General features: G+C 37.1%; 1 protein-coding gene across 1 annotated transcript in view; it reads left to right on the top strand.

Annotated features, from left to right (window-relative positions):
• The window catches only part of LOC144980095 (cholecystokinin receptor type A-like), a 229351-nt gene that overhangs the window by 115780 nt on the left and 91843 nt on the right, over positions 1-21728 (top strand). Inside the window, exon 3 of the mRNA XM_078927612.1 lies at positions 10060-10150. The gene's annotated coding sequence lies outside the window, so the exon portion shown is untranslated. The remainder of the gene's footprint in view (positions 1-10059; positions 10151-21728) is intronic.

Below are 21728 nucleotides of genomic sequence, written 5' to 3'. Positions count from 1 at the left end.
GTCGTTTCACTGTGTCTACCGCCCACCACCAAGCCAACAAAACAAAATATCAACAATTGATTTTTTATCTGCGTTCGGAGAATTTATGTCTATGCAATCCATTAACAAAAAGCATAATATTTTTATGGGTGATTTTAACATTGATTATTTCGGAAACAAAAATGAATCGAAAGTATTTCGGGAGATTATTGACACAAACAACTATATTCAACTTGTAAGCGGTCCTACAAACAACCATGGCCACACAATAGATCATGTCATTACAGACATTGAACATTCTCTCTCTTCACCTGTCTCAAATATTGATAAATTAATCTCTGACCATCATTTAATTGTGTTTTGCGTTTTATTTCCAATGAAGCACGAAGTAAAAAAGATGATAACATCTCGTAATTTGAAGAATATAAACATGAACATTTTAAAACAAGACCTTGACCATAACGTTAAAAATAAACATGATGCGAATGGTCTCCACGAGTCAATTGTTGGTACGGTGGACAAGCATGCTCCCTTAACAACTAGAGCAGTAAAAGTGAGACGTCAAGCACCCTGGTATAATACCGAAATAAAATTGAATGGATTAGCCAGGAGGCGGGCAGAAAGAAAATGGCTCAAGTCCAGAGACGCTGTCGATAAGAAGCGATACATCGCGGCTAGAAATGATGCAAAAGCCGTCAATTTCAGGGCCAAAAAGAAATTCTATGAAGAAAGCCTCAAAGACGTGGGACGTTCGAGACAATTCTTTGCCTTGACCAAGGAACTGCTGGGACAACAGACGCAATCAGCTCTCCCATCTTTAATCGATCGTGCAGATCTACCAACTCGCTTTGGTCAATATTTTAAAGAAAAAACGGATACCATCAGGAAAGAACTCTCGTCTGAATCGATCCATACAACATTCGACAAGTTTCATGGTGATTCGTTAACACATTTTTCAAAGATTACTGAAGCTGACTTATGTGATTGCATTATGTCGTCTCCAACTAAAAGTTGTGATTTAGACCCCTTAAATACTGCCATTTTAAAAAAATGCATTGATGTAATTTTAACACCATTTACATGTATTGTTAATAATTCGTTGCAGTCAGGTGCTGTACCAGACATTTACAAAGTTGCTCATGTCAAACCCCTTTTGAAAAAACCTGATCTCGATAAAGAGAACTTAAAAAACTATCGCCCTTTCTCTAATCTTCCTTTTCTCTCTAAGATCTTAGAAAAGCTTGTTTTGAAACAATTACTGTCTCATCTTAAAAATAATTGTCTTGAAGAAAAATTTCAGTCTGCTTATAGGCAACATCATTCGACGGAAACCGCACTTGTTAGGGTTGTTAATGATCTCTTCTCTGTTATAGACAATGGTTCATGTTCTTTGCTGAATTTGCTTGACCTATCGTCTGCTTTTGATACTATTGATCACAATCTTCTTCTCAAACGTCTTGAAATTACTTATGGCGTGTCTGGTGCAGCGCTTGATTGGTTTAGGTCATATTTGTTTAATCGTAAACAGATTATTACGGTGGATGAATATAGATCGGAGGAAATCTTTCTTGATTGTGGGGTTCCCCAGGGTTCAGTACTTGGACCCGTTCTTTTTGTTTTGTACGTTGGCCCTCTGTCTAAAATCATCAGAAGTTTTGGTCTGTCTTACCATCAATACGCTGATGATACGCAATTGTACTGCGTTTCCAATACAAGAAATTTACAAGAAGTATCAGCCAATAGTAAAAATTGTATCCAAAGTGTTAAGAAATGGATGAATGAGAACAGACTGAAACTGAATGATGATAAGACGGAGGTGCTGTATGTGGGGAACAGGAAGTGGAAAAGTGAAACAGATTTGAAGTTGGGGATGCCTCTATTCAAATTGTTGACAAAGTGAAAAACCTTGGCACATTCTTAGACTCTGGACTGTCGATGGAGCATCAGGTTAATAATTTGGTTAGATCTCTCTTTTTCCAACTAAAAAAGATTGCTTCCATTAGACGGTTCATATCTGAGGATGTGACCAAGCACCTGGTTGTGTCCCTCGTACTATCGAAATTGGATTATTGTAATGCTCTGTTGTTTGGCGTTTCGCAATACAATCTGAAACGTCTTCAGATTGTCCAAAACAGCGCTGCCAGACTAGTATTCATGAAGCGTAGGTGCGACTCTGCCGGACCTCTACTTCATGACCTGCATTGGCTGCCTGTTGGGAAAAGAATTAAATTCAAAGCTTGTGTTTTAGTGTATCGTTGTCTTGAAGGTACTGCCCCTTCCTACCTTTCAGAACTAATTGAAAGATATTCAAAACCCGCCCCTTACGTTCGGCCAGTGATTCCACAAAACTAGTTGTCCCTCGAATTCGGAAAAATGCTGGAATGAGATCCTTTTCTCATTTCGGACCCTCTATTTGGAACGCCTTACCGCAGAGCATTCGTGAAAAAGAATCTTTGTCTATTTTTAAACGTTCGCTTAAAACATATTTGTTTCGATTTTAGTAGATGGTATGAGAAGCAAGATAGGTTTGGTTTGTGTTGTGTGTTGTGTTGTGTGTGTGTATGTGTGTGTGTGTGTGTGCTTGTGTGTGTGAATGAGTATGTTTCAGCCAAAGTAATTTGTAATTTAAGCACTTAGAGTATGGTGTCTCGGAGTTATAGCGCTATATAAGTTTTCAGCATTATTATTATTATTATTATAACTAACCCTTAAATGAAAAACAAACACCCTAGCACCTTTGCTAAGACTTATGGCTAACCCTAATAGAAAAAAAATCCTCCGATCTCGAGCTAACCCTAATAGAAAAAAAGCCCTCGAACGGCTTTGCATTACCTTTCAATACTTCACAAATCAAAATGGCGGCCGAGAATCAAAACAATAGTCAAATTAGGAAATTTTAACCTTTCACAAATCTATAAGGGTTGTTCTAGAGTTTTTAAAATGCTTCTATATGATGACAAATTGAATAAGTAAACGCCTCACAAAAGATCAACGGTGAAAACACAAATTGAAAGAATACTGGGGATGACTCTGGTGATCAAATTTTTTGATTGTTGATTGGTAAAATTGAGAGATTGCCCATAATTCAAAACTAAGTAATATACACTGATCTATACTTACATGAAAGAAAATGGGTGTTTTAACCACTTTAATCCTGAGGTCAAATGAAAATCGGAAGCAGACGCGAGCAGTATCAAGTATTCCATCATAATAATATGTCTACTTTCGGTTTGTTCGGGCTAAAAGCTAAACAGATACAAGTGACAGTTTGCCGATAACGTTTAACTAAATATTTCCCAGGGCAATAATTATCACATCGATGGCATAAAAACGACAGTAATATTAGCAGTAATATTAGTTGATGTTGTTAATCTTATTGTTGTGAAACTTATTTAAAATTTCTGTAAATCCGAATACCTTAATGTGATCAAGTGAATAATATCATTATGAATGCCACGATTGGCTGAAAAAAGCCAATCGGACAGCTCCTCGCTCTGTACTTGATGTTTATACTGGACAGATAGAGTTGAGGGTGTGGCCATACGTTAAACCTGGGTATTATCCACCCGAAACCCTCACATTCAAGGCATCAAAGGGGCAATAATAATATTTGATGTCATAAATAGATGAAAACTGTTGAAAAGTTAATGTAGATCTGAAATCCTTAAAGTAATTAAGTGAATACATTATTTCGAATGCAAGGATTTGCATAAAAACCCCAAACTGACAACCTTTTACAGTGTCGAAATTTTTGTTTTTGAGAGTGTTAGTGTCGTCGGTACATGTCTTATGATATCTGTTTGACTCAACGAACTTTCAAACTGACTTTAAATTATAAAAGGAAATAAAGTTATCTGTTTATCTGTTTAAAACCAGGCACAGTGTTTATTGATCTCTCTGCTGCGTATGACACAGTGTGGACTGGTGGCTTGATGCTGAAACTTGCAAAAATAATCCCATGCAGAAAAATCTTGAAACTGCTCTCATATATGACAGGACCTAGAAATTTCCATGTGGTACTTGGTGGCAACACCAGCAAAGTCTGAAGAATAAAAAATGGAGTACCACAAGGATCAGTCTTAGCACCAGCATTGTTCAACGTCTACATAAGCGACATGCCTCAAACAACTTCCACAAAACTAGAATATGCAGATGACTGGGCCTTAGCATACCAATCAAGAAACTGGGAAGATATAGAAACAGCGCTTAGCAAAGACACCACGGCCATGAAAAGGTATTTTGACAGATGGTATTTAAAAATGAATACGACAAAAACAGTTGCAACTGCATTTCATCTTAACAACAGGGAATCAAAACGAAAACTGATGATCAAGATTGTTGACACAACACTACCAACTGATCAAAATCCAAAATACTTCGGAGTGACACTGGATAGACGGCTGACCTATAGAACCCATCTTGAGGGTACAGCAAGAAAGATAGGGAAACGAAATTGTCTACTCAGAAAACTGGCAGGAACAACATGGGGAGCATCGCAAACTCTTCTCAGAACATCAACCCTGGCCCTTTGCTACAGTGTGGCAGAATATTGTGCTCCTGTTTGGACGAGAAGTGCCCATACAAACCTTGTTGATGCGAAACTAAGAGACTCGATGGGAATAGTAACCGGATGCCTGAAATCAACTCCAACACAATGGCTGCCAGTCATGAGCGCTATAGCACCACCCCACTTGAGGAGAGAGGATGCAACACAGAAATGGATATCCAGAGCTGAAGAAGATAGTGGAACTCCTCTGCAAACCATATACAAAACTGCGCCCCCAACATCAAGACTAAAATCTCGTTCACCTTTTTACCTATCAAAGACAGAAAACTACAACACGCAAGAAGCCTGGTGCGAGGAATGGAAAAGGAATAAACCAACAGGAGGGGAACTAATTGAAGATCCCTGTAAAAGTCTCCCAGGTCTACAATACCAAGAAAATACTGGGTAGCTGCAAATAGACTACGGTCAAACCATACAAGAACAGCTGCCAACATGCACAAATGGGGGCTCCAAGAATCACCAACATGCCCAAAGTGCAACCAAGCACCACAAGATGCAAACCACCTCGTACTAGATTGCCTAGAGACAAAACTTGAAAGGGGATTTGAAACCATCAACAAATGTGATGATGACTTCCGAACCTGGATTGATACCTTGAACATAGAAGTGTAGCCGAACGATACTACTACTCGTACTACTATCTATCTGTAAGAAATACATTTCTAATTTTCAAATCTTTCAGTAGAGTTGGGCGCTGTATAATTTTTTTATTGACTCAAATAGCACAATGTTCTCCACAAGGCTATATTTAAAAAAAGAAAGAATTACTTTTACTTAAAGTCATGCATAGACCGAGTTACGTTTATCTTGTTAATAAAAGATGAGTGGTGAAAAATGAAGACTTAAGATGTCCGACTCTGTTATATTTATTTGTTTTTGTTTTCAATTCGTGAATATCTTATTTTTTTGTCCTCTCCAATGACGTTAAGTACTTAGAATACCAGGATTTAGGTAACATTCTGACATATCGGTCCCTACCCTGACTGTAACTGGGAGTCGATAGGGGGAGTTTCTTGGACTACATAGTTACTGGCATTCAGTCACATGGTTGGTGAGTTCTATGATTGGAAACGGGGTAAGTCAAGTAAATCATTGGAATTGTCAACTAATCGCTATCACTCTGTTTCATACCCCGAGTTCTACGCCAAAAATAACAAATTTCATCTCCAGATTTGGCTAAGACCTCTAGATAATGCTTTTCGATTTTCATTTAAAACAGTTGGTTCTGAAGGTTTTGTTGTTGTTGCAAGTGTGGACTTGTATTCACTTCTTTTTCTACCACCTTCTGGTTGTTTTGATTTTCTTATGTGAAATAATTAATTAAATTAATAATTTCCAAATATGAGCAGTGACCGTTCAATGAACGTGAAGATAAGTCGATCAACTTAATATTATTATTATTATGATTATTATTATTATGATTATTGTTATTATGATTTATTATTATTATTATTATTATTATTATTATTATTATTATTATTATTATTATTATTATTATTGCTTATCATCATCATCATCATCATCATCATCATCATCATCAATCATCATTATTATTATATTATTATTATTATTATTATTATTATTAATTATTATTATTATTATTATTATTATTATTTCTATTATTATCAAATATAAACCTTTGGAATATGGTGCAATCTAGAAGTGTAACAATGTTAAAGTGAGTACCTTCAGCTGCTTTTTGAACCCCTAGATCAAATGTCTAATACGGGTAGAATGACCCCTCAATCAGCCCAAAATAGATTTGACTGAGATATAGGTATTGCTATGACTGTAGATGGTACCTATCAAATTGACCGAAATTGCGAAATGTAAGGGTGGGGCCATCGTGATTCAATAACCCAGGGTATTAGGTCATGATTTGTGTGAATGGATTGAGACTGACTGAATTGGGGAGTCACGTTAAAATTTGGGTAAAGGTGACTTTTGATTGACCCAAATTCGTTCCCATCAGTTGTTGTGCTGAATGTCGTAAAATTGAGTTACTATTTGTTTCGTAAATGTCCTTTATGGAATATGTCGCAATACTTTACAAGGCTACCGTTTTTTATATGAGGCGAAGTGGCTTAATAGTTAAGGCATTGCATTGCGACTAGGAAGAACCAAGGGTCGAGCCCTTTTTATGCCAATCAAACGTCACAAATACGAAAAAAGTCTTTGAATTTTATGACATTCAGCACTTCTGTTTTTTCACTGGGCAAGATTATCAAACCCAAATTAGCTCACTCTGGACAGCAGGATGATTCCCGTTGACTTCAAACGTTTGTGTGATAGACGATCTATATTCCTGGGATATTACAGGGATGGCCACGAATGTTTGGGTTAGATTTATGCTGCTTTTACCAAAATCTGACTAAGAATGTTAGCGATGCCACTCATATCAATGATAAAATACCACCGGGAGATACTTGTTACACAATGTGAGATGTGAAGATATTAATAATTTTTAAAATTAATATTAATAATAAATATTGACAATATTAATAATAGTTAATCGGATCATAAAGGAATATTATTATTATTATGGCTATTAAATCAACTCTTATAGGAAAGAAAAGAATTCCAGCAGCAAAAATGACCGTATTGACGAATCGTCAAATATATAGAGTGTCTAAAGTTTATGTTTTATAATTGATTTTGAAAGAATTAAAACGTTACCATTTTGCTGTTATTTTATCTCTCGTTCATAGAAGCAAAAGCTATTTATCTACAACTGTGCCGTACTCTGAGAAAAATATTTTACTCATTTCGGCCAGTTTTCTGACCAAAATAAAGAAGAATTTTTTCCCCCTCAAAGATTGACAGAACAGTGATACTTTCCAGGAAAAAGAACATAGAAACCGACATTCAATTGATCACCTTGTAGTCTTCGGATCACAGTGAAAAATTACGTGTTTGCTGAGCATGTCCATTCCACAATTTGAAGTTCGGTTAGCGAAGAGTTTCATTTCCGGGTGGAGACGAAAACAAATAAACTCTGAAGAGAATTCAATCCAACAAATTTACACAGGGATGACATCTATTTAAAAAACGGTCCAAGTGATCCCTTCAACAAATGATTTCAAACTCTTTAAAAAAACGATGTAAAAGTAATCCTTCAGCGTTTTAATATCCATGGAGTCTAGTCTGTTTTTCACTAGCAATAAACCTACAACAGAGGGAAGAAGTGGCCGAGTAGGTAAGACATCGCGCTGTGACCCGGAAGGTCTCGGGTTCCAGCCCCGCTTAGTCATTCCCGTTTTTATCCCTTTGGCAAGATTATTCGCTAGTAATATTCACTATATAGAACACTAGTCTACTGCAACGCTGTTTCCGCTAAATCTAATAAACTCCCTGCGCATTTACCACTAGGTGTACTCGACCATACAGCCGTGTGCATAATCAGGTCTTTACATTATCAATGAATGTTGGAATAAAAGATTTAAGTCGCTCCTTAAACTTCAAAGTAGCAAAGAAAGACAGGAAATATATATATATATATATATATATATATATATATATATATATATATATATATATATATATATATATATCTTTGAATAGTCCATTTAGTAATGGTGTTAACTTTTTTTGTCCTTGGTACAATTATTCTCTATCTGCGTCCACAAAGTTGAATAAAAACATATTTGCGTAACAGAGTACGACAATGTCAGCAGCTTGACATCTCTTTTATACATTTAGAATGCGATAGTTTAAGAAATGCGGACCGCCATGGTGATTGGTTTCCGTTGGATCTTATTTTTTTTCTCTCAGAGAGAACTATGGACTAAATCACTTGATCTGTTACCGAGTGAACCATTTGGTAGCTCTATGGTTAGGTGGTCTCGTCATATGACACTCGCCTTCGGACCGGTAGCTCTCTGATTCGAGTCCCGCTCTGGGAAAGCGAAAAATAGAGTCCGTATTAAAGACTCTTTAGTCACATTCTTTCGGTGTACTTGGATATATAACGAGTGCCTGGCCTGTAAAAGCGTTGTCTTTTCCTGAACACACAAACAATGGAAAAATTCGTATTTAAATATATGGCCAGAACATGGCCCTTCAAATATCGATCGAATTATATGACTCTCATCTTGGCAAAACCCCTCAAACTTGGGACTTCGGTAAGTCTGACCGGTAATCAGAAGGTCCGATGTTCGATCCCCAGTCGAAGTGAACTGAATTTTTGGGATGTTTTTTTTTTCTTGTATTTTTCTTTCTCGCTTTGTCTGGCACCTTTCATACACACTTGTTCAAACAATCACAAGTAATAACACCAACTCATGTCCGGGCTTTAATGACACAGTCCCGTGTGTTTCCGTCCTTGTACATATTATTATTTTGTCGCCAATCATGGGTTTGGATGAAGCTACAATTAATCCGTTCCCTCGATATCAAGCTAATATTCGCAAGGTATTTTTGTCTGATCAAAGTTAAAAGTTAAGCATAAAATTCAACTTCAAGCATCGGGTCCTCGCCACCGTTAACTTATAGCCTGATACTAAAACATACTAAGACTCATATTTTGACTTCATTTTTAGGTTTTTGGACCGCCTTGTGAGTTGTCTTTAGTAGTGATCAAGGAAACAACTGATCCCATTGGTTGAACTGTTGAATACAACTCACGATTTGTTTTCTTATGACGTCATTTGTTATGGCAAAAGACTGGCATTTTGACGTCATTTTTTGGTCAGTGTCAGGCTTCAACTTTACGATGGCTACGGTATCAGACCATGAGTTTAAGAAGACCACGCTCGGTCTCATCCCGATTGATACGTAGCCTTCGTTAACTTATAGCCGGGCACACGGGCTTGTAGTTTGAAGATTATTTAAGGTAGTGCATCGCCTAGTGAGCTGTCGTTAAGTATGCTCAAAGAAAAAACCGAACCCATTGATTGAGATATTGAATATAGATAGTTCGAAGATGACGTCACTCAGGCCTTTGTTATTGTTTTTGCCAACCGCGTTTGTGAGTTGTTCTCACTAAACTGTATTAACCAGACTATAAAAGTTCATGGTTACACAGAGTTTGTGTATTGGTCCGTTATACTTCCGGATGGCAATGTTGTGAACTCCTTGGCCAAGCGCATTCTATCTATAGCACACGATTTGCTTTCCTTTGGTGGCCTGGCCTCGTATTTTGACGCGCGTGATGTTTTTGTCAGTGTCAGCTTATGCGTTTACGAAAAAGTAGTCATTCAGAGCCATTGGGACCATGGAGCCGGAGTTTATCACGATTGCTTTTGCGTGAAACGGACAATAGCAATTGCTTGTTGTGCTTTGGATAGACGCAAAGTACTTTCCGCCAAATCTAACAGGCACTTCTACCCATTTTCTCCTGGGTGGACAGTTGGTCAGAAAAAATATCGACTGCCCCCAGGATCGATCTTGGTCACATTGTGTGTGTTGCGAATGCTCTACCAACTGAGCTATCGGGACTCCCCATAAATCTACGAAGGCCATTCATAATACCCTTTTGAAATATCAGGTCACATGTGAATATCTTCTCGTTGCAGATGGTGTCTATCCCTCACTGATTCATCTTTCCAAGGAAGAGGTGATTTTGGTGTCATCCTGCAAGGATTGATTGATCTGTTTTCATTTCTGGTGAGTAGAAGATTCCTTAGAGTAATTTTGGATAATGTTGCAACAAACTTTTTTTTTTTATAAAGAAGCATTGTTGACCATCGGCTCAAAACGGTATTATTAGAGAAGTTTTTAGAACATTTATATCGAGCAATATCCACTAAAGAGTTCAAAGCGCTTTACAAGGGTTCCCTAGTCATCAGCCTGTTGAGCGATATCAAATTTTTTCCCCGTCAGAAACAACGCTGTTAACGGCCAGGTAGGTCATTTTACACTTGAGTACAGTGAGAGAGGTAAGTAAAGAACATTTTCCAAGGTTTAAACGATACGCCGGTCAGCGCGGGACTCGAACCCAGGACCTTTCGATTCAAAGGCAAGTCTCATACCACAAGACCACATAGACCCAAGTATATCGGGATTGTTTGGATGTTAAAATTTAGTATGTAGTAAAAATATAAAACTTTGATTGCGTTTTTATATTTTAATCAGGATAGTGGATGATATCGTAAACCGATAAAATGTAACATTTTACATCTCTTGTCATTTTAACTTGAATGCCCCCTTCTGTCATGCGGTTTACCCAGATGGTAATACTTAATACCGTAACGATGTGACGAGTCAAATTTTGATTTGTCTATAACTCAAAGATATTGGTATTGCCGTGCCATAGATATCTACGGCAAATTTATGGATTGATTCATAATCTAATTACCTATAATATAAACAATGATTGTAATAGCAATAACAAGAAATACTGTTTTATTGAACAGGATCGAACCACGATTAAACAGTTTGACGCTCTTATTCTGTACTCATGGAAATACATAGGCTATTTGAATTTACTCTAATCGAATGACTCGTGTCTTGAATGTGCCCCCCCCCCTCTCTCTCTCTCTCTCTCTCTCTCACACACACACACACACTTCTCTTTCTCTCTCTCGTTCTCTCTCACTCTCTCACTCTCTCTCACTCTCTCACTCTCTCTCTCTCTCATTTCTCTTTCTCGCTCTCTCTCTCTCTCTCACTATCTCACTCCCTCTCTCTCTATCTATCTCCCCCTCTCCCTCAATGCCTACCTCTCTCACTCTATTTCCACTCTCTTTCTCTCACTCTCTCTTCCCCACTCTCTCTCTCTCTCTCTCTCTCTCTCTCTCTCTCTCTCTCTCTCATCATAACATTTTACCGGGACTCATCATTTTCGGTTAATTTGGGAATGAAAAAAGTCCTTGCAAACGTGATGATGTTTGTAAGCTTGAAATAAGGGAACGATATGTCTTGTACTGACAAAACTACGTTTTCTTATTTTGGTCATAAAAATGTTCATGGAATGATTAACTTAACACGTCTAAATAATAATAGACCTCTTTGAAGACTTAAGTTAAAACTCTTGGCAAGTCATATTCGTTATTTGAGAAACGAGAGACAGTCAGGAAAGCGCATGCAGTCCTGGGACTACAAGAAATCTAAAAATAGCAATCAAATGAAATATTATTATAGCTTTCATCATATTATCAATGTAAATATCATTCACTCTGCCGTACTCTGGAAAACCCCATATTTAAAAAATTGGCCAGAAAACTCGTCCTTCAAATAACAATCGATTTAAATGACACTCAGCTTGGCAAAAAACTCTCAAACCTGGAACTTCGCGCAGTACTCTTTCCGGTCTGTGCTGATCCCATAGAAATGCTCTCACGACTCACTCTACACGTCATTACTACAAACTGAGTGGGAATTGTTACATTAGCCAGTTAACTGACGTACTATGGAAAACTCGTATTTAAAAATTTGGTCAGGAAATTCGTCATTCGAATGTCGATGGGTTCAAGACCCTCATCTTGGCAAAACCCTCAAACCTGGGACGTCCTCGAAATAAGAACCAACCTAGCTGGAGTGTATAATTTTCAAATCCGCCGATACGAAGGATCGATGATTGCATTTGAAACCACAACTAACAAGCCCAGGGGTACTCCTACATTTCTATTTATAATTATATTATAAATATTTGCTAAAAATATCGATTACATTTTAATGGAAACGAGGTAAAATATATAAAATATACGACTAAAAAAATTGAATTCCTGTTTCACAGCTCAGTCACGTGATAATTTCATTAAAAAATGGACGAGGTTGAGTGCTCATTGAAATTAAAATCTGTTTACAGAATGATATCGAAGTATTGAGCATAGGAAACTTCCGCAAATGTCAGCCAAATACTGATAAAATACATTTTCCCCATTTTAGTCACAACATTTTAGTTACTATTGATCTAATTAAAAATTGTCCAACTTATTAAACCTCAAGTCCAGTTTTAACCATGGACCCTTTTATTCACATGTTTGAAACGTTTGGACAAGCTGGGTGACATTCTTATTGATTGGTAATTGAAATATAAGACTCCTGACCCAAATGTGATTGAAGTGATACTTAGTGCACGATAAAACTGTCTGCCATAGGAAATTATATTGACATATGATGGATATAAACTAGCTTGACGATAATACATTATAAAATCAACCTGAAATCCTGGATGTTGTTTCACTACAATTGTTTGACCGGTTTCAATGCTGTCTATTCACTCCGCCATTTGGGCAAAAATGCTCTTTATATCTTACCTTACCGGAGTTCCGTCTCCCTACAGAGGTTGAATGTCATGGAACGCCATTCTTCACGCTCAAGGGCTATCAACGAGCAGTCGATTGTCTTTTTAACAGTTGTTGGCTCCACATTTTCTATCCAGGACTTCCTTGGTTTGCCCCGTGCCTTTCTGCCAGCCACTTTTCCCTCAAGCAGTGATTTTTGGATGGTGTTGTGTCTCCGAATGTGTCCGTAATAAGTGATTTTTCTCATTTTAACTTCTGCTCACAGTTTTCTGGACCTTTGGCCTGCATCAATAAGAACCAGAATGTTTGATTTCTTTCTGGTCCATGGTACTCTCATAATTCTTCGGTATACCCACATCTCAAAGGCATCAATTTTTCTTTCTATCTCCTTCGTTATGGTCCATGTTTCACAAGCATACAGGAATGTGGACCATACATAACACGCCATACTCACTTTTGTTTTTGTTTATATAAGCAGAACACAAAAAATAGAAAACTTACTACGGAGACCAGGATCCAAAACTACCAAGTCACAAATTCATTATTCAGAGGCAACTGTAATTTTATGTCATTTTTGTGCTTAAAAGAGGGAATAACGTGACTTGTTTGCAACATAGAACACTAGAATACTTTGAAACTGGACATTTTCTCTGGTGATTTTAAGGTGATCTATAGATTGCTTGAGCGTGTTATTTTATTTTCTATCTGGATGTGTACCTTGTGATCCTAACCTAGCCAGTTGTTGCTCCAATTTTGTCTTGAGTGAGTTCTATTTTGCTTTAACTCCAGAATGAAGAAAGACATTCTAATCAATGCATTATTATGAAGTTGTGTATCCCAATTTGTGCCGTGCTTCACTGTGCTGGCGATCAAGGCTCTCCACTTGTCTCTTTCCAGCATCATTTGCACCGTGTCGATGTTCTTTCTGTCTTCAACCATTTTGTCAAACCGTCCAACATCTTTTGTCAGTTCCGGCCAGGTGCTCTTTTTATTTTCCATTTTCCCCAAACCTTTTCTTTCTCATAACATGTCCAATGCCTGTCTCGTTCTTATCTTACTCATCGACGATCGTGAGTATTCCGCCATCTCAATCACTTCCTTGTTTGTCTTTCCTGGGATCCTCAGTATTCTTCTAGTGAACCACAACTCAGCTTCTTCTAATCACGTTACTGCCTACTTGCTCTGAGTCTATGTTTCACAATATGGGTTCAATAACGTTCTGAAAAAGTGTGTATGAAACAGTGCCAGGCAAAGCAAGAAAGAAAAATACAATAGAAAAAACCATCCCAAAAAATAAAACTCCCTCGACTGGGGATCGAACCCCACACCTGATTACCGGTCAGATATGCTACCATTACACCACATATTATAAACAGATAGAATAGATAGATAGATAGATAGATAGATAGATAGAGACAGACAGACAGAGAGAGAGAGAGAGAGAGAGAGAGGGAGAGAGAGAGAGAGAGAGAGAAAGAAAGAGAGAGAGTGAGTGATAGAAGAGAGAGAGAGAGAGAGAGAGAGAGAGAGAGAGAGAGAGAGAGAGAAGTCTAACATCAAACACCTTAAACCCATAAATACTGGTACCAGACGAATTTCAATGAAATATTCAAGGTTGTTAAGCTTTGATCAGTGGAATTACTGCGTATAAAATGTTTTTTAATCTCTACCAGACAGTGTCCATGGTCCGTGGTCCATATCCAATGATTAAATCAATTAGATGATAATTTAGATTGGCGCCTTTTATAGTTTTGAGAATTTCTCACAACACTGACGGACTCTACTTCGTGTCCCAATGCCAAACCCCGTGGCCGTCCGTTCGCAACTGGCTTGGTGCCTTGTTTTTGTGGTGCCATCTATTTCAGATTGGATTACTTTTTCCCAATTCGTAATTGGACCCTCAAGAGTTCCGATTAAACTTGACAAGTAAGTTCGCTTAATTTTCGAATTCTATAATCGTCTACAAAACGGCCATTATTAATATAACTCCTGAATTGTCTAAAGTCTTTTTTTTAAAAGTAGTCCATTAGAGCCATTGGGTCTATGGAGTCGGAGTTTATCCCGGTGTCTATAGCGTGAAGCAGAAAATAGTAAATGTGTGCTATATTTTGGATAGGACGCTAGTCTAACGCAACTTTCCGCCATATCTAACAGACTCAGCAACCCATTCACTGCTGGGTGGACAGGTTGGGGGGAGGGGGGTCAGAAAAAATAATCTCGACTGCACCCGGGATCGATCTTTGTCCCTTAGCGTGTGAAGCGAGTGCTCTACCAACTGAGCTAGCTGTAGATATAATAAATTACCGATATCTGTATAAAAGTAGCTATTAAACTTATGGTTTGAGACCTTTGAGGGGTCCCGACAGCGCAGTTAGTAGAGCACTCGATTCACACGCAAAGGGACCAAGATCGATTCCGGGCGCAGTCGATATTTTTCTGACCCCCTTATCCACCCAGCAGTAAATGGGTAGCTGAGACTGTTAGATTTGGTGGAAAGTCTTTGCAATAAACTAGCGTTCTATCCAAAGGATAGTAAGCAATTACTATTTTCCGTTTCACGCTATAGAAACCAGGATAAACTCCGGCTCCATTAATGGACTACTTAAAAAGGACTTTAGACAATTTAGGAGTTATATTAATAATGGGCGTTTTCCCCCAGTCGACCGCTGAATAGGATATGCTCAACAATAGATATAATATATTATCGATATCTATTAGATTAACCGAGAATTAAAACTTACAAAACTTACATCCCTTAGACATTTTGGAAAGTTAGTTTATAGTGATCTATCGATCTATAGATCTATAGATGCGGGATATGTTTGCTGGCCAATATGAACCCTTCCACCCCCCCCCCCCCACCCCCTTTCAACTATTTAGTCTTTCTACAATAACATGGACCTACATTAGAATAGACACATGTAGCTATAGAAAAGGATTAAAAACACAAAAATAACTTGAGCTTTTATAGTGCAATATCCACTAAACGTACTCAAAGCGATTTACAAAGGGTCACTGACCAACAACGAGACATGACGCCTGTTGGACGATATTACAATTTTCTTGATCAGTGGAATTACTGCTGTTTACAACGAGGTACTCAATTTACACCTGATGAGTATTTAACACATATTTTTCTCGTCAAATCGGACAGGAGGTCACCCTGGTGTAAAGTGGTGTTGTTGATGTCTGAATACTAGACTGGTGTCTGTGGTACTGGCGTCTAAGGGAATACATGTCTCTTCATATCTATTAAATCAACACTGTTCCGTAACCAGGAGATATTTAATAACACAGTAAATCGCCAGTTTGTTTTATTCACAGTATGAGTCCAATAAAGGCAATATAAGTACGAGTACATTGCTACATTTGCAAAGAACAACTAACAAAACACGTGGCACGCAGTATTCTGCGTTTTGTCATGATGTTATTTACAAGTCCGATAGCCCCGGTTATTGTCGTTGGCTTATTCATCATGTCCATCACGGTTATTCTCCCTAAGGGAAAACAGAGCATTCTATATCGCAACAATGATCGGAAGCCAAGAATCTTGTCTGAGTTTATCACACATGCAAATAAGTGCCCAAAGATAAGATAGGAATATAATGCAGGGAAGTGAGAAGATGTGGCGCTTGCTGAAGATATGAATATGAAACCTTAATTATGTAAAATACATTGTCAAAATTATGAAAAAGAAGTGTAAGCAATATATAAAACATGGGTTTTACCAGTGACATTTATGTTTTGATCTTAGTTTTGACACTTCATCACAGGATTACGTGGTCAGTATTTTGTTTACATGTTATATACGCTTTTATTGTCTCTTGTATGTAGGGTAGAAGTGTAAGTTTATACTATTTTCTTCACAAAGAAAAACATGTTATGCCTACTTACTCAGTTACTGCGGTAGTCTGGAAAAAAATTTAATTAAAATTATTCAGAAACTCGTCTTCAACTATTGATCGATTTAAATGACCCTCATCCTGGCAAACCTCGCGAGGTGCCAGGTTTAAGAGTTAACAGTTGTGGATTGGTGTTTGTTGAAATTTTAATTTGCGCATGATGGTATTTGTAAAGGGCAGACAGTCCAATAGATTGTTTTCGGCGACTGGCCATTGTAGGCAATTCAAGTGATCTCATGGTGTTCGTGGTGTCTGAGTCAATGTCATATTTATTGGTTCTTTAGAAGTTTTATGGGTGTCTTTTTTTAACGTAGGGGCTCTGCTATACTCTGAAAATACAAAACAAAACAAAACAAAACAAAACAAACACATCTTTAAAAGGTTGACCAAAAAACTCATGTTAACACATCGATCGAAATGACCTTCACCTTGACAAAAACTCTTAAACATGGGACTTCAAGGAAGTCTGTAAGGAAGTCCCAGGTTTGAGATTTTATGACAAGATGACGGTCATATTAATTGATCGGTATTCGAAAGACCAGACCAGATTCATGGCCAAAATCTTTGACATGTTTTCTATTTAATCAGAATACGGCAGTGTTAATCTAGTCAAAGCTTACAGACCCAAAAAGGCGTTTTGCCATTGAATAAAAAACAGCAATCTGATGGTAATGTATCATTTTAAAAATTAAATAACTATATTTTAATATTCTTTACACGGAAAATTATTTCTTTGCTACTGAATAATTACAACCGGTCTCCCTAAAACTGGATTAGTAAATAAAGCAACCCTTTTCATAATTTACCAATAAATAAGGTTAAAATCTGCGCCGCCTGAGTATTTTCTGGCCCTCAGGTCAGCCAACAGTTATTAGCGAGGCGAGCTTGTTTTATCTTTCGGGAAGTACTTTCCGACTGACCAGTGTGGCACAGAATCACAGAAATATGGTCTTTGTCTCATACCCAGAAGGCACCTAGTTCGACAACCTGCCACGAAGAGTTGTGCGACCTTAATCAAGTCAACTCGCCCTAGCTCAATTTGCGCGCTGCCATCTTTTGAATTGAATAGACCCGAAGGAGAATTTACCTTTGGGGGTGAATAAAGTTAATTTTATTTAATTCTATAAATCACAAACAAACAAACAAACAAACAACCCCCCCCCCAAAAAAAAACAAAAAAAAAAAAAACAAACCCAAAACAAAAACAAACAACAACAACAAAAAAAAAGCAAAACAAACAAAACAACGCTGTAAAAGGTTATCTAGATATCTTTTCCAAATGTTCACTGCTATTAGAACTATTCTTTATTAAAAGAATTGCAAATTATCAAAATAATTGAATGAGCGGTTTTTGAATAATAAACACACCTGGAATTTAGATATCGGCGAAACGATGACGCATGTTATTGTGGCATTACTTTGCGCGTTGTAATTCTTTAAAAAAGACATTTATTGCTATGTCTGGGAAACTTCTTGTGCTAACTCTGTAATCGTTAGACAAAAATAGGTATGTGAGTGTGCTACCTAGACGAGTTATTACATGATGAGGAGAATAATGATGAAAATAATGAAATAATGTTTATGTTAACATAATTAATGTTTGTTAAAAATGGCACCCCCCCCCCCCCCCCCCCCCACCCAAAAAAAAAAAAACCAAAAAAAAAAAAAACCCGTTAAGATCATAGCTATTTTACGCTCTGAAATGCTACGTCATCTTCTCCGATAATGTATTTCTGAACACGATTTTAAAATCTCACTGTTTTTTTTTTTTTTTGTTTGTTTCTCAATTCATATTCATAAAATGTTGACTGTCTACGTATAAGGATTTGTTTTATTTATCGTTTGAATTTGAAAGAAATCAAAATGAAGAGTCTCAAAGATACCTGCCGACAATAAATAGCGGTTAATTGCTGTCACTTTAATACTATAAAAACTGTGGAAAACTCCGGCTACGTGTGTCTAAAGGCTCTTATGAACAACTTAAAAAAATTATAGACAGGATTGAAATAAATTATAATTTGTTTTAAACACATTTGGGGGCGGGGTAAATATTGCATTGATTTAAATAATTTGCCAGATGGAAGCTAAAGTGCTCATAATTTAAGCAGCTTAAAACATTGAGAAAGAAAGATCTGCAACACTCTGAGAAAATACATTTTAAAATTTTACCAGACAACTCGTGCTTCAAATATCAATTAATTAAAATGATCCTTAACTTGTCAAAAAACTCTCAAATCTGATTAAACTCGCAGATTTGAACGTTTTTGACAAGATGAGGGCAAATTTATTCGATCGATATTTGAAGGACTAGTTTTTCTGGCCTAAATTTTAAGAATATTTTCAGGGTAAGTCAGGTCTGCCATAATCCCTTTAATAACTATACATCCCTTTCGATTCACACACCTTCCTGTTGTGATACGATAAATAACAATGTGCAATTGGATGGTAAGCTTCAATTTAATATTTGAAAACAGATAAAATGGACGTTTTCGCGTTTTCCCCTTTATCAACAAAACAGGATGAATGAAACACTTACAGACGAATGAGATAATGTGGTAGTGGCGTTGTTACGATGAATAAACAAAAACATTGATGGGCAAGATGTTATTTATTCCTTCGAGCTTCAAGCAGCAACATTTACATTTGGGATACGATAGCATATCAATTTATAAACTAGGTCATAATAATAATAATACATGACATTTATAACGCGCATTTTCATCACTGGGTGATGATTGATAACCAACTATCCGAAAGTGAGTAACCCTTGACCATTGATTGGTAAAAGTTCTCCTCCGATCCATCAGCCAGGAGGCTCATACTAGGACAGGAGTGAAATCCGCTCTTCAAAATAAATCATCTTAGACAATGGACATTCCTTGTTACCGTTGGAAAAAGACGCAGTGTGTGGGGCTATGTGGTCTAGTACTATGACACTCGTCTTCGGATCGGAAAGTCATGAGTTCGAGTCCCGACCTGAGCAGCTCATAGTTGAGTCCTTGGAAAAGGCTCTTTACTCACATTCTCTCACCTTACTCAGGTGTAAAACGAGCACCGGGCCTTTAACAAATCGAGCAAGTAGTCGGTAAATTACGGAAGTTGGTATTCATGCAGCCGACAACTAAAATCTCGCGGGAAATCGCGGCCATAGTGTTGACTGTAAAACGTAATAAACAAAAAAATGAATAAAAAAAGCTTAAAAAACCCCCAACAAAATACCAAACACGGAACGATTCGAAATTAATTTGGAGGTGTAGCCATGCGCTGCTGCTACTACTACTACTACTACTACTACTACTACTACTACTACTACTACTACTACTACTACTACTACTACTACTACTACTACTATACTATACTACTACTACTACTACTACTACTTACTACTACCACTATTACTACTACTACTACTACCACTACTACTACTACGACTACTACGACTACTACTACTACTACTACTACTACTACTACTACTACTACTACTACTACTACTACTACTACTACTACTATAATATTAAAGCAACCCATAGCTCAGCTCGGTTTTGAGACTTGCACATTGGCCAAGTCGAGTTAATCTAATCAATAGAAAATAAAATTCGAATTCACAATTCAAAAATGTGGAACTCATGAACTTGGTCGTCCTCGTACCATCAGCTGCCAGAAGTGGTGACAGCATTGAGTTTTATGTGATACTGAGGAATTATGATGAAATCGTTATAGTCAAAATACTCGTGATATTGGAAATAATAATAATAATAATAATAATAATAATAATAATAATAATAACAACAACAACAACAACAACAACAACAATAATAATAATAATAATAATAATAATAATAATAATAATAATAATAATAATAATAATAATAATAATAATAATAATAATAATAATAATAATAATTGTACAGGTGAAATAATAACAATTATGATAATAATAATCGCCATCACTCAGAACGCGCAGACTCCCCAGTGAATTAAGCTCCTAGCCCTTGTGGCCGTCCCATTAATAATTAATTTCGCAAAGTCTTCCATCAAATCCCAGGTTTGAGAGTTTTTGCCAAGATGAGGATCATTTAAATCGATCTATATTTGAAGGACGAGTTTTCTGGCCAAATTTTTGAATACGAGTTTTTCCAAAGTACGGCAGCAGTTAACTGGTTAAAGTCACAAGTTTGAAGACATTTTTTCTGACCTTTTAGTCAAAGAAGGAAGGGTTGTAGTAATCGTAATACGGTTATTGGCAAAGACTGGACTTTATCAAGGACCTGGGGGTAAATTAATGTGTTAGCACCATCTTTGTTTATAACTTTATTGGAAAGAACGTAGCAGGAGAAAATAAGACTCACAGTTTAGGTTCGTTACGTATTCACCAATTATTATTCAAATTGAAGTCCAGAAGCCTGAGAGGGGGGCGGGGGTGGGGAGTGGTGTGGGTGGGGGTGGGGGGGGGGGGGGGTGGGGGGTATCGTATTACGGTTGTCATGCCTTGAAATTATTTTTTTTTAAATCAAATAACACGACGTTGCAATTTCGGTTGGATGGAATGTTGTTAAAGAGTTGTGTAGGGGAGGCTTTCCATCAATCTAAAGGTTACATAACACCACCGTTTCCGTCTCTTCTACTTAGTTATAATCAAAATATACAGGATATGCTATTCGGATACATTTGTACATACAAAGATAAATATATGCATAAACACACGCATATGCCCACTTATAGATCTAGCCTGATTGACTCGCCCCTCCCCCAGTTGTTTTCTGATTTGAATAATTATGTTTTAAAAAATAAAGAATGGCCTTGTGGTTTCATAATCGTCGCGTTTAAAATATATTGATCCCGTCTGTCCTGGAATGCACGAGCACAAAGGATTATTATTGGATAATATATTATGGCGATTAGACCGATTATATCACCGTTTGCCGATTTAGGGATGAGATGGTGTAATCTGGTAAGTGCTAAATTGAAGAAACACATTAAAACATTTTGGCCAGAAAACTCGTTCATCTTCAAATATCGATCGATGACAATGATCTTCATATTGATGCATTGCGTTAAGTTAAAAAACTCATAACGTCCGCCAGCCGGATATAA

This window comes from Berghia stephanieae, chromosome 1, assembly GCF_034508935.2.
Source record: "Berghia stephanieae isolate SIO BIC M18660-M18661 chromosome 1, UCSD_Bste_1.3, whole genome shotgun sequence".
In the NCBI taxonomy this organism is placed as follows: domain Eukaryota; kingdom Metazoa; phylum Mollusca; class Gastropoda; order Nudibranchia; family Aeolidiidae; genus Berghia; species Berghia stephanieae.
The sequence above is the reverse complement of the archived record's forward strand: the minus strand, read 5'-3'. Positions and strand labels throughout refer to the sequence as shown.